The sequence below is a fragment of the Choloepus didactylus genome, chromosome 4 (genome assembly GCF_015220235.1).
Source record: "Choloepus didactylus isolate mChoDid1 chromosome 4, mChoDid1.pri, whole genome shotgun sequence".
Taxonomy (NCBI): domain Eukaryota; kingdom Metazoa; phylum Chordata; class Mammalia; order Pilosa; family Megalonychidae; genus Choloepus; species Choloepus didactylus.
This window is the reverse complement of record NC_051310.1, coordinates 102349087-102361114: the sequence shown is the minus strand read 5'-3', so window position 1 is coordinate 102361114 and position 12028 is coordinate 102349087.

Here is a 12028-nt window from a genome sequence, read left to right as displayed (position 1 = left end):
CCCACCATCTCTCCCTACTCCCTCATCAACCTTCAGCTCATCTCTGGGGTCTCTGTGTCCACACCCCCTACAGATTCCCAGGCCTGTGGACACTTGGCTTGAGCAGATCCCAAGGGTGGCATCAGGTAGGTGGGGCTGCCCCCAGCTCTGCTTCACTTGAGGGATCCCAGCATAGCCCCACAGTGTGGTATACCCAGAGATTCCAGATGGAATGTGTTTTGGTTTGCTAAAGCTGCTGGAAAACAATATACCAAAAATGGCCTGGAATTTACAATGGAGATTTATTAGCTTACCATTTTACAATTCTAAGGCTGTGAAAATGTCCCAGTTAAGGCATCAACAGGATGATACCTTCTCTGAAGACAGGCTGCTGGCATCCAGGGTTCTTCTGTCACATGGCAAGGCATATGACTGGCATCTGCTGCTCCTTTCCTCCCAGGTTTTGTTGCTTTCAGCTCTTGGTTCCAGTGACCTCCTCTCTGAGCTTCTATGGATCCTCTCTTAGCTTCTCTGGGGCTTTTCCTCCCTGTGTGCTCTCTCAGCTTTTTCTGCCTTTTATCCTTTTATAAAGGACTCCAGTAAAAGGATTAAGATCCACCTTGAATTGTCTGGGTCACATCTCAATTGAAATCATCTAAAACCAAAAGGTCCCACCCACAATAGGTCTGCATCCACAGGAATGGATTAAAAGAACATGGCCTTTTCTGGGGCACATAACGGCTTCAAACCAGCACAGGTTGCAACTGGGCTGGGTGCTTGACCTGCCGTCTCCTGTAATCCTCTCAACAAAATGAGGTTGTAACTTTTATTCTTATTTCATTAGCTTTGGGGAGGGGGTGGGCATTTGGTCACAGAGTCCAGACTGGGAGTCACACATGTTGAGACAGCCTCTCTTCTCCGTCTCTCTTCCTGGGCAAACTGGTGCTTCCCCGTGGCCTCATGTGCCGTGTCCCAATCCTGCCCTCCTGTGGTCTCCCCCATCTCAAGAAGTGTGCCTCCACCATCCTCCCTTGACTCCTCCTTCTCCCTCATCCCTGAAAGCCAAGTCCCATCTGCCTTCTCTTGACCCCTCCCCTTCTCCCTGTCTGCCCTGCCACTGTCCTCTTCCAAGCCACTGTTGTGTCTCATCGGCATGACTGCCACTGCCTCTCCTAGCTGCTCATGCCCCTCTTGCTTCTCTGCACACCAAGAATAAATCAAATGTCATCCCTCCCTCCCTTAAAATCCTCCCCAGCTCCCTAAGGTGGCCTTCAGCACCGTGCATGGCCTCCCTCGGCCATCACACCCCTCGTCCCCCCGCAATCCCCACAGCTCCCTGCACACTAGTCGTGCTGCCCTGCCCACCTCAGGGCCTTTGTCCATGCTGTTCCCTCCACCTGGAATGCTCTGCTCCCCACTTGGCACCCCACAAATTCCCTCCTCTGGCCTCAGCTCAAACAGGTCTTTCCTTTCCCCCAAAAGAGGTCCTTCTGAACCCCCATGCTAAAGAAGATCCCCCCTTTCTTTCTCATTCTACAGTGTTCTATTCCCTTAGAGCACATACCCCAACTTGTTATTGTTTATTTAATCATGCATTTTTTATCTAATTTCTCCTGCACCAGATAATATTCCCCAGAAAGAGCACAGTGTCTGGCACAAAGTAGATGCTCAAGGAACACTTGTGAATGAATGAATGGATGAACGGCTGGTGATCTGGCAGTTTGCACCTCCTTGGCTGGGGGAGAGGGGAAAGTGGGCACCCCACAGAGGAAGGGAGTCAGGACGGGAAGGGCAGGCTGGGTCTGCGAAGACCTGGCTCTGGGTGGGGGCAGGGGAAGGAAAAATCGTAAAAACCTCCTCAAGGGGCCCTGTAGGCAGCAGGGTCAAAGCGGAGAGGGAACAAGAAAGACAAGTCTGTGGGGCACGTGTCAGGAGTGCATGAATGTGCATGAGCGTGCAAGTGCGAGTGTGTGTGTGAGTGTGTGTGCATGGGTGCAGAGAGTGACGTTTGCTCTGGTTGCTGCTTGGGGAAGGGGGGAGCCAGCCTCCTTGCTGCAGATTTGTATTCCTGCCGACTTTTATTTCAGGCCTTGTTTATTTCTCCTTAAAATGCGGCTGCTATGCCAAGAGTCGTACCCGAATTAGCTGGGAGTGTGTAATTTTACAGCTATTACCCGGGTGGTTCTGTGACTTGGGTAATAACGAGGGAAATATAAACAAACAGCAGCAAAGGCAGTTTAGCAAGGAGGCCTCTGAGCGCGATGCCTTGGTTTTTGAGGTGGAACGAGTCCCATCCCTTTCACGTCCCCATTCCCACCCCACCCCCTGCAGACCCAGGGGTGAGGAGAGGGGAGCCCAAGTGTCCCAGCCCCCAGCCCTGAAACCTTCATCTGTTGCGTGCTCCTCCTGCCACCAATGAATCGGCCCATCCCCAGAGGCACAGCCCCCACACAACTAGGCCCCTCTCATCCCTCACCCCTCCAAAGGCAAACAAAGGCCCAGCCTAATTATGCGACATTTCCCTTTTCTGGTGCTAATGGCACCAGAGCTTGTGTGACATTTCGCTCTCTTTCCTCTATTATTCCTCCTTATTATCTGGGTGCTGCCCGAGGCTTGAGGCTCAGACTGGCCCTGATGCCCGCCCCCACCATGCCCTTCTTCCTCTTGGGCTCTGTCCTTGTCCCCCTCCCTCATGGCTTCTTCATCTTCCAAGAAGGGCAAAGCTTGTCCCTGACGCCCCGGCCTCCCTCGAGGGAGGTGGGACCTGGTGGAAGTCAGGGTTGAGGCAGGGGCTGTCCTGGGCTTGTGGTGGACAGGTACTCGGGACACCTGGGTCTTGCTACAGCTCAGCTGCAGCCTCCTTGAGAGGCCCCCAACATGTCCCTGCCCCCTCCTGTCCCTCAGTTTCCCTGTATCTGGACAACTAAGAGGTAGGCTTGGTCCTCATAGGCCTTTGCTGCTTTAATATTCCAAGGTAAATGCCTAAAGGGGTGAAGGATGCAAATGCCAGGTGAAGGAGAGGTGTATGGGGAGCGGGGGAGTTGAGGGGGTGGGGTTTTGCCACGGGAAGGGCCGGGTTTGGGCCAGGAGTAGAGGCAAAGAAGAGCTGAAGAGAAAAAGCTGGAGAATTGAATGTGGGCAGCTAGGCCTCAGTTTTGACAAACTCGGTCATCAAAAACACCAACTTTGTTTTTGTTCCAAAAAACCTTTTTCTTCTTTTTTTTAATTACAAGAAAGCAAGCCAGAAATATGAAACTCCTCCTTGTCTCCCCTAAAGGCAACCCCCAAGAATAGTTTGCTTTGCCATTGCTGATTTTTCCTAAGTGTATCTACTCTAACATTCTTTTTTTTAATGCAATTTTATTGAGATATATTCACTATCATGTGATCCATCCGAAGTGTACAATCAATGGCCCACATTATCATCATATAGTTTTGTGCATTCGTCACAATAAATTTTAGAACATTTTCATTACTCCAAAAAAAAAGAAAAAAGAAAAATAAACAAGAACACCTAAAACATCCCATATACCCCCCCGTTATTTATTATTATTGTCTTTATTTTATTAATTATCCGCCCATACACTGGATAAAGGGAGTGTCAGTCACAAGGTTTTTCACAATCACACTGTCACATGATTAAAGCTATATAGTTATACAATCGTCAGCAAGAATCAAGTCTACTGGATGACAGTTCAACAGATTCAGGTGTTTCCTTTTAGCTGTTTTAATACAGTAGGAACTAAAAAGAAATATATATATATATAATGCATAAGAATAACCTCCAGGATAGCCTCTTGACCCTATTTGAAATCTTTTAGCCACTGAAACTTTATTTTGTTCAATTTATTTTCCCCCTTTTGGTCAAGAAGGCACTCTCAATCCCATGATGCCAGGGCCAGGCTCATCCCTGGGAGTCATGTCCCACATAGAGGAGAGGATACTGAGTTTATTTGCAGAGTTGGCTAAGAGAGAGAGGCCACATCTGAGCAACAAAAGAGATTCTTTGGGAGGTGACTCTTAGGCATAATTATAAGTAGGCTTAGCTTCTCCTTTGCAGGAATAAGTTTCATAAGGGCAAGCACCAAGATCAAGGTCTTGACTTATTAAATTAGGAGTCCCTAATTCTTGCTAGAACATCAGTAATTCCCCAGGTGGGAAGTTTAATATTTTACATTTTCCCCAGTCCCTTAAGCAGACTTTGCAAATACTTTTTTATTTTCTACCCAAAATACTCGGGGATGTATTGGGGTGTTACATTAACCTGTAATATAGAATACACGATCTCATTCCCTGTTCTAGGTTCCGATTCTATACATTCTTAGTCACAGAATTTATAAACAAAAACAAAAACAAAATGGGGTCATGGCAAACACATTGATCAGCCACTTGCTTTTTTTCCCTCACCAATATATCATAGACATCTTCCAGGACAGCATGTATGGATTGACCTCATTTTTTAATGGCCACGGGGTTCCACTATATGGCTGTACCACCACTGATGCCTCCAACTCCACATCAATGGATGTCTGGGTGGCATCCAGTTTGGGGCTGTATCAGTCTCTGAATACTATAAATAATGGCCACCTGACAAATGACCCTAAATCTCAGTGGTTTAAAGCAAGCATCTGGTATGCTCACAAGTCTGCAAGTCAGCAGCATAGTTCCATGCTGGGCCAGGTCATGCTGGTTTCCAACCAGGCTCCCTCGTGTACCTGTTATCCACTGGTGCACTGGCTGGGGGCAAGCTGGTCCAGGATGGCCGTGCCTGGGGTGACTCAGTTCTCTGCCCCGTGGTCTCTCATCCTGCAACAGGCCAGCCCAGGTTTGTCCTCATGGGGGTAGCAGGTTTCCAATAGTACACAAGGATTCCAGGCTTAAGAATCCTTCTACCACCTGAACTGGCCAAAGCTAGGGAATCTGATTAGGGAGTCAGCCCAGATTCAAGGGGTGGGGAAAGCAGCTCCACCTCTTCATGGGATTAGCTGCAAAGTGACCTAGCAAAGGGATGAAGACAGGGAGATGTGGAGAATTAGAGCCTTTTTTTATTGTGGTATATATATTATGGTATATTGCGGTAAAATATATACAACATAACATTTCCCATTTTAGCTGCATTCAAGCACACAACTCAGTGGCATTAATTACAAGAAAACTGAGGCCATTTTTGTAAGCCATCTACCCACCAGGCCCTTACAGACACTCCTCAAATGAACTCCTTTGTGCCTACCTCTCTCTGCTCCTTTGGGCTGGTGTTTCTGCAGGGCAGATGCCAAAAGGGAGATTACAAGGCCTGAAGGCTCTTGCCTTCTTGGAGGAGGGAGGTTATTAACTGCAAAACCATCCTCCAAAAGGTGGTACCAGTGTCCATTTGCCCCAGCTTTCACAGCAGACAAATTGGGGGAGTGGAGGCAAATCTTTGTAGAATCTGATTCAACCCAGGATCTGTTAAGACACTTGCCAACCTCAAAAGTTCAGGACAAAAGTAATTATAATAATTATAGAAGTCCCAAAGGGTCTGACTGGGTGGTAATCTAGCTCTCCTGCTCTGGCCCCAACAGCTTGGCCTTTCCCAGCCTGAGGCCTTAGATTTAGATTGCTGATCCATTTGGAGTTAATTTTTGTGTATGGGGTAAGGAAAGGGTCCACTTTCATCCTTTTGCATGTGGACATCCAATTGTCCCAGCACCATGTATTAAAGACATTGATCTTTCCTCACTGAATTGTCTTGGCACCCTTACTGAAAATCAATTGACCATAAAGGTATAAGTTTCTTTCTGTATTCTGTATTCTATTCCGTTTATCTATTTGTCTGTCCTTAAGCCAGTACCACACTGTGTTGATTACTATAGCTTTGTAGTAAGTTTTGAATTCAGGAAGTATGAGTTCTCCAACTTTGTTCTTTTTCAAGATTTGGCCATTAACTTGTACTTCCCCCAATGAGCCATGTGGCTGCACGTTTCCAGCTTTGTTCCTGCTGCACCGTCCCACTAGGAATGCCCTCTCCACCTTATCTGCTTGGAAAACTCCTGTGTGTACTTTTGGAGCCCAGGAGCCCAGCGTCTCCTGCTCTGTGCCTCCTTCCCTGGTGCCCAACTCCCCTCCCCACTCTTGGGCCACCACATAGCATTTGTCTGTTTATATGTATACATCTGAGCACCTTGAGGGCCAGATCACAGCAGGCAACAGTGTGTATGAGGTATGAAAGGTTGACCTAAGGATGACAAGAGGTGTGAGGCAGGTATGGAGTCCCTCCTGCTCCTTGGCCTCTCCCTCCCTCCTATCTCCTTTGCCTTGCAGGCTTGCTCTCAGCCCACAGACCCCACATAGGTCCACAGACCCTTCCCTGGCCCTGTGCCCCTGTCCAAATCCGTATACAGAGCCAAGCATCCAGCTGTCCTCTGGCCTGTCACTCCCTGTCCTTCCAACCACAAGGAGGTCAAAAAACTTGTCTCCCATGTCCAGCAAAGTCACAGATCTGGGAATTTAGTTTTGTCCTTCTTTGTTTCTCTGAGCCTGCTTGTGCCCACTGTCTGCCAAGAGTCAGTTTTGCCCAGCTCTGGGGCCACAGCAAAGTGTTACCCCTCATCTCTCAGGCAGAGGTGGCATTCCCGGAGCACCAAAGAGAGAGGCTTCAGGGAAAAGGAGACAGGGAATGTGCTGGTCACATACCTGGCATGCAACCCCTATCGGGGTCTTGGTGCAGAGTCCCGTCTCGCAGCTGGGAACCAGCCGGGGAGGGAAACAAGCCATCTGCCTCTGACCATCTGCCTCCTCTCTGGCCAGACTAGGCACCTCCCCACCCTTTCCCACCCTGCCACCCCTTCACGGACGCTTCTCCAGGGGGCCTGCCCTGATGAGCCCGCTCCATGCAATCCCTCTGTGCAGGCCATGAACTCTCAGAAGACAGGGCTCAGCTCCTCTCAGTCCCCCTTAGCCTGGGCTCAGTGTGGGGTGCACTGGAACATCTGGGAATTACTCCTGGGGTTTAATATGCCCTACTCTGTATGCAGCAAATAACCATGATGGGAGGCATTGTTCAGTGTGCGCTCCCTGGGAGTCAGTTGCTAAGTCTCTATATGCATCATCTCATGAGCCCACAACCATACAAGGTTAGTACCATTATCACCTCCATTTTGCAGAATTAAAAATGGGGCCTCCGACCTTCGGAGTCATTTGCCTGACTTCTCATAGCCACGATTCAAACGCTCATCCTTCCACTCGTGGAGCCCTGCTCTAGCCATTGTGCCACCCTGCCTTAGGACAGCCAGAAAGAAAAGGACTGGTTTCTGGAGCCCTCGAGGAGGGGAGACCAAAGGACCAGCTAGGCGAGACCATCTCTAAGGTCCCCTCCCCTCGAGCCCCCATGATCCTAGCACGCAGTAGGCAACCGGTGAATGTTGACCAGCGCATGACAGCCCGAAGGAAACCGGGGACCTGAGGCTGCGCAGTCTCGAGCCTGGGAATGGCGCTGTGGTGTCCGGCAGGGCAGGGAGAGCAGGGCACTGGCTGCCAGCACCGGGCAGCCTTATCGGGAAGGACACTGGGCAGCGGCCCCAGCCTTCCCAAATCCTGCCTGTTAGATCAGCCCCCAGCCAGCCAGCGGGGAGTTTGGCAGCCGCTGCGCTCTCAGCTTTGCTATCTCCCTGCACTCCCCGGGAAGGAAGCCTTTATCAGCAAACGCTGCTTTTGAAAACCCTAATTGTCAAGCAGGGGCCCAGCAAAGGGGACAGGGGACGAAAGGCAGACCGCCCCCACCCTGCTCTGCCACGGCAGGCTCAGCTTGTCCCCCGCGATGGTTGGCAGGTCCATATTTTAAAATATCTAAATGCAGCTGAAAATAAAAATTATTTACACTCCCCAACCAAGCTGGCAGGCTGCTGTAAAGTGTGCGCCGACGGTGTTTCTCCCTGCCTGTCTCTCCCCAGCTGATCAAGGGCCATAAACAAGGCTGACACATTTATAATAACCTTTTTCTTCCCTTCCTCCCTCTCCTGGGCTCCTGTCTTGGCCTCTCACTCACATGCTATGAAGGATAATTTTTTATTATTCTGCCATTTAGCAGAGAATAGAGTTAGATGGGGGTGGGGATAAAATGTCAAATCATTTAGAAAGAGAGGGTGAGAAAAAAACTAGCCGGCAACTTTTATTTTTCCGTGTCAGCAGCAGCTGTTGGGATGTTGCCATCACATACAGGGTTTGGAGACTTATTTTCTGATATCTTCGCCCCACCTCTGATTTATTTCCCACTTCCCTTCCCAAGGTATCAGAGCCAAGTCCAAGAGGTGCGGTGGGGGTGGGGGGCTGGCGGGGGTTTTCTATTTGCTAAGCTGATTATGGAGCCTGGGCCCAAGCGGAAGACGGTGTGGCACTTCTAGGACACGAAGAAGGGGCTCCGCCAAGTTCCTGCCTCCCAGGTCCGGGCCTCTCTGATGAGCTGCATGGACGCTGCTGTCTGCAAGCATCTGTTCACAGCAGGCGCTGGGAGGGCGGCTGGTGCTGTGGACCCACGGGGGAGAGCCTGGAGGGGCTGAGAGCACAGAGGCCACAGATCCAGCCAGTGACCAGCAGAGTTGGGTGAGGGGCCTGCAGACCCCCAGAGAGCTACCTAGCAGCTCGTTGGCCCCGGGGGGTGGGGGGTAAGGACAGGTGTGGGGACGATGGGATCTACTTCCACGGGCACGGGCAGAAGGGGTAGGATGAGGCAACCTTGTTGGTGGCTTTGCAGGCTGAGGGGTGGAGAATGAGGGGACTGTGAGGGCCCGTGAGACACTCCCAGGAACCAGCAGTAGTTGCCAGAAGGGATAGCAGAGTCTGAGGTCCTGTCTGAGCAGAGAAAAGAGGGTTATTCCCTCTGTGGTGACCCTCCCATCCCTCACGGTGGGTAGACCTGTACCTAGCACATCAGCACACATGAGACTCCTAACCAGGGGGTGTGAAGTGGCCAGTGTGAACTAAGCCTACCCTGCACTAGCACCTACAGAGCACAGGTGCCCCACCGCTGAGGACCTGCCTGCCCCCTCTTAGCCAGTGGGATGGTGGCCCCACTGGGCTTCAGGTGCCGGGAAATGGCCGATTGATCCCTGACAGTGACCCTGATCCGTCAGCACTGGCCTGCGTGGCCTCCCTACCAGCTGGAGGGTGGAAGGGCCAACCCAGGGGGCAGACACTGAGCTGGCTGTGTGCAACACACCAGGCCCTGAGCCCCAGCTTCTTCCACTGAGGCTGAGCGCAGGGTGCACCCCTGGGGCTGGGAAGGGCTTGGCCAGCTGGGCTGAGTGGGCCCCCATTTTCATCCCCGTCCACCACGACACCTGGAGTTCCCCAGGTTAGGACAGTGGCCTGGACATGCCCTCAACCCCTTCAGTGCTGGTTCTCTGTCTGCTAACAACATCCCACCATCCCAGATTCCCTGGGAAGCCCTGGGGCAGCTGCCCCCTCCTTGGCACACCAAGACCCGCGTGATTGGCACACAGCCCATTGGAAGTGGAGAAGGTGACACTTGTGGTGGTCTCTCCCACGCCCTGGGCGACCACAGGGAGGAGACGTGGCCACGGGGAGATTTGGCTTCCCCCGCCCCTGCCCCCGCCCTCTCTGTGCAACATCCTTTCTTCTCACCATCAAAGGGCCATCTGTTTCTCTGTGGGAGGGAGAGACCAGCATCCCTGGCACATGTTCTGGGCTTTGATGTCCAGCTCAGTCGACTTGGTCAGGCCAGTAACAGCCCTCCTCCCCTACCACCAGGGCTGCTGGCCCTCCGGCATCTCCTCCTCAACTATCACACCATTCATCAGGCTCCCCTCTGAGCCTTCTCCATCACTCTCCATCTGCACAGCTCTGATCCCTCCTCTGCCCTAAGCCCCAGCTCAGCCCAGGGCCAGGACACTCCACTTCCGCTCAGCACCCCTTGATCAGGATAGGGGGTGCTCTGGGCACTCTGACCTTGTACTCCCATTACCCAAGAGCTGATCCTGGAAAGCAGGTGGAAGGAAGGGGGCATTATAGCCCAGAGGAGCCCTTGGAGGCCGAGGGTGGGACACCACAGATGGGGCTGAATACTAAGGGGCTGCAGCCACCCTGCTTCTCTGTCCGGGCCCAAGGACACCTACCAGGGTGATGAGACGCTGGGGTTGGGTGGGAGGTGTGGGCTGACTTTCTGTCTGTCGCTCATTCATCATCTTTCCCATGAGGCTGATAGCAAGTGGGGCCTCGCACAGAGCTCACCACAGGCCTGGAGGAGGGGACAGGCAGTCATCTGCAGGGCAGTGGGCCCCAGGAGGACAGAACCAGGCTCCCCAGTATGGGCCTGGGACCAGTCCCACTGAGTCGGGGGTGTGGATGAACCTGCTGGAGAGCTTTCTCGGCTGCTGGATGCAGGTCATCTCCTAAACCTCCCATGCTTGTGCCTCGGTTTCTCCTTCTGAGCAATGGGACTTGGGGTCCCTTCAGGTGGAGTGAGGGGTTGGAGTGGGAGGGTTGTGCAGGTTCTGGGTGGGGGGGCAGAGTCGGCAAAGGGCAGGGCACCCTCACGGCCTGAGCTCTGGGGACTCCAGGATTCATTAAGAGAAGTGCAGGTTCCAGAGGGAGTGAGGTGATGGTCCCACCTGACTGCCCAGCTCGGACGCCAGGTTCTGGGCTCATCCAGGACCAGTCTAGGAGGACGGTGGGAGGGGCTGGGGATGCTCCCACAGGGGAACAGGGGCCTGGTGGGGGGCAGTGGGTGGCCTCTGTCTGCACATGTCTGGCGGCAGCCATGGGGGCAGGTCGGGGGCCAAGGGTGCTGGGCGAGAAGCCTCGGTGTTCACAGGCACAAGGACCTGCATCACACACACAACTATGCACACTCCCTGCATACACCCTGCATGTCACACACACACTTGTTGAATCACGCACATATCACATATAAATGCATACATATTTCATACACAAACACACACACAAGACCTGTTCATACACATACACATGGGCACACACACACACATATTTGCACACCACAGACAGCACACAATACACTATGCATACATACATACACACAGACACACCACGTACACACACAGCCCCTGCCTGCTCCCCGGGCACCAGCTGCAGGACTCACACCTCCTTGCCTTAGCCTACAAATCCCTCACTGTTCCCCAGGGCTGGCTGCATGGGCCCTAAAGCAGGGAGAGGCCCCTCTTCTCCACTCCTCCAGTTTGCTCACAAGCCAGTCCTGACTCAGCATGCTCTGCTCTGGGCTGCCCCATCCTCCCATGCTGCCTCCTCTTTTCTAAGCCTGAGGGCCACAGTGGACAGGAGCAGAACATGGGGTGAGGGGAGAGGCCAGGAGATAGGGAGGGCTGGTCTCCCATATCACAGATGAGACCATTGAGGATCCAAAAGGGCAAAATGGGCCTTTTGTCTATTGTCATCCCAGTTCGGCCTTCTTTCAACTCAAGGGAAAGCCCAGGATCCCCCAAATTCAGCAGTGTGGGGGCCAGACCCCCTCCAAGGTGAAACAACAGAATGCAGCCCCTTTTGATCTGGGCTCTGGTGGATGGAGAGGATGAGAAACAGTGGAAATGGAGGAGGTGGTTCCTCTGGGAGGAGGTAACAGCCAGAGCAGAGGCGAGGAGGCTGGGACATGCGAGGTCCAAACAGACAACAAGTCGTCGAGTTTGGTCTTGGAAAGGCTGGCTGGGGCATGAGTCTACAAGGATCTGGGGCCAGGTGGAGGCCTTGTCTGGACTTCCTGACAGCCTCAACCACCAGGAGAGAATGTGACTGAGAATCTACAGCCTCATGGCTTTAGAGATCCAAGCCCCTGGGGTAGGAGCTGGTCCAGAGCGGGTTGAGGCCCAGGGTGACGCCCCAAAGTTGGGCCCTTCCTGGCAGACATGGCCACCTGGGCCCCAGAGGCTGCCCCTGCAGGTGAGGCCCATGGAAATAGCCCACCTGAGAGAGGTGGTGCTCCCCAGAGCCACCAGGTGCTCCTGCCCCAGGGAATCTTTCAGCTGGATATGACCTTATTTGAGCATTGGTCACTGGCCACCTGCAATTCACTTTCGCCATT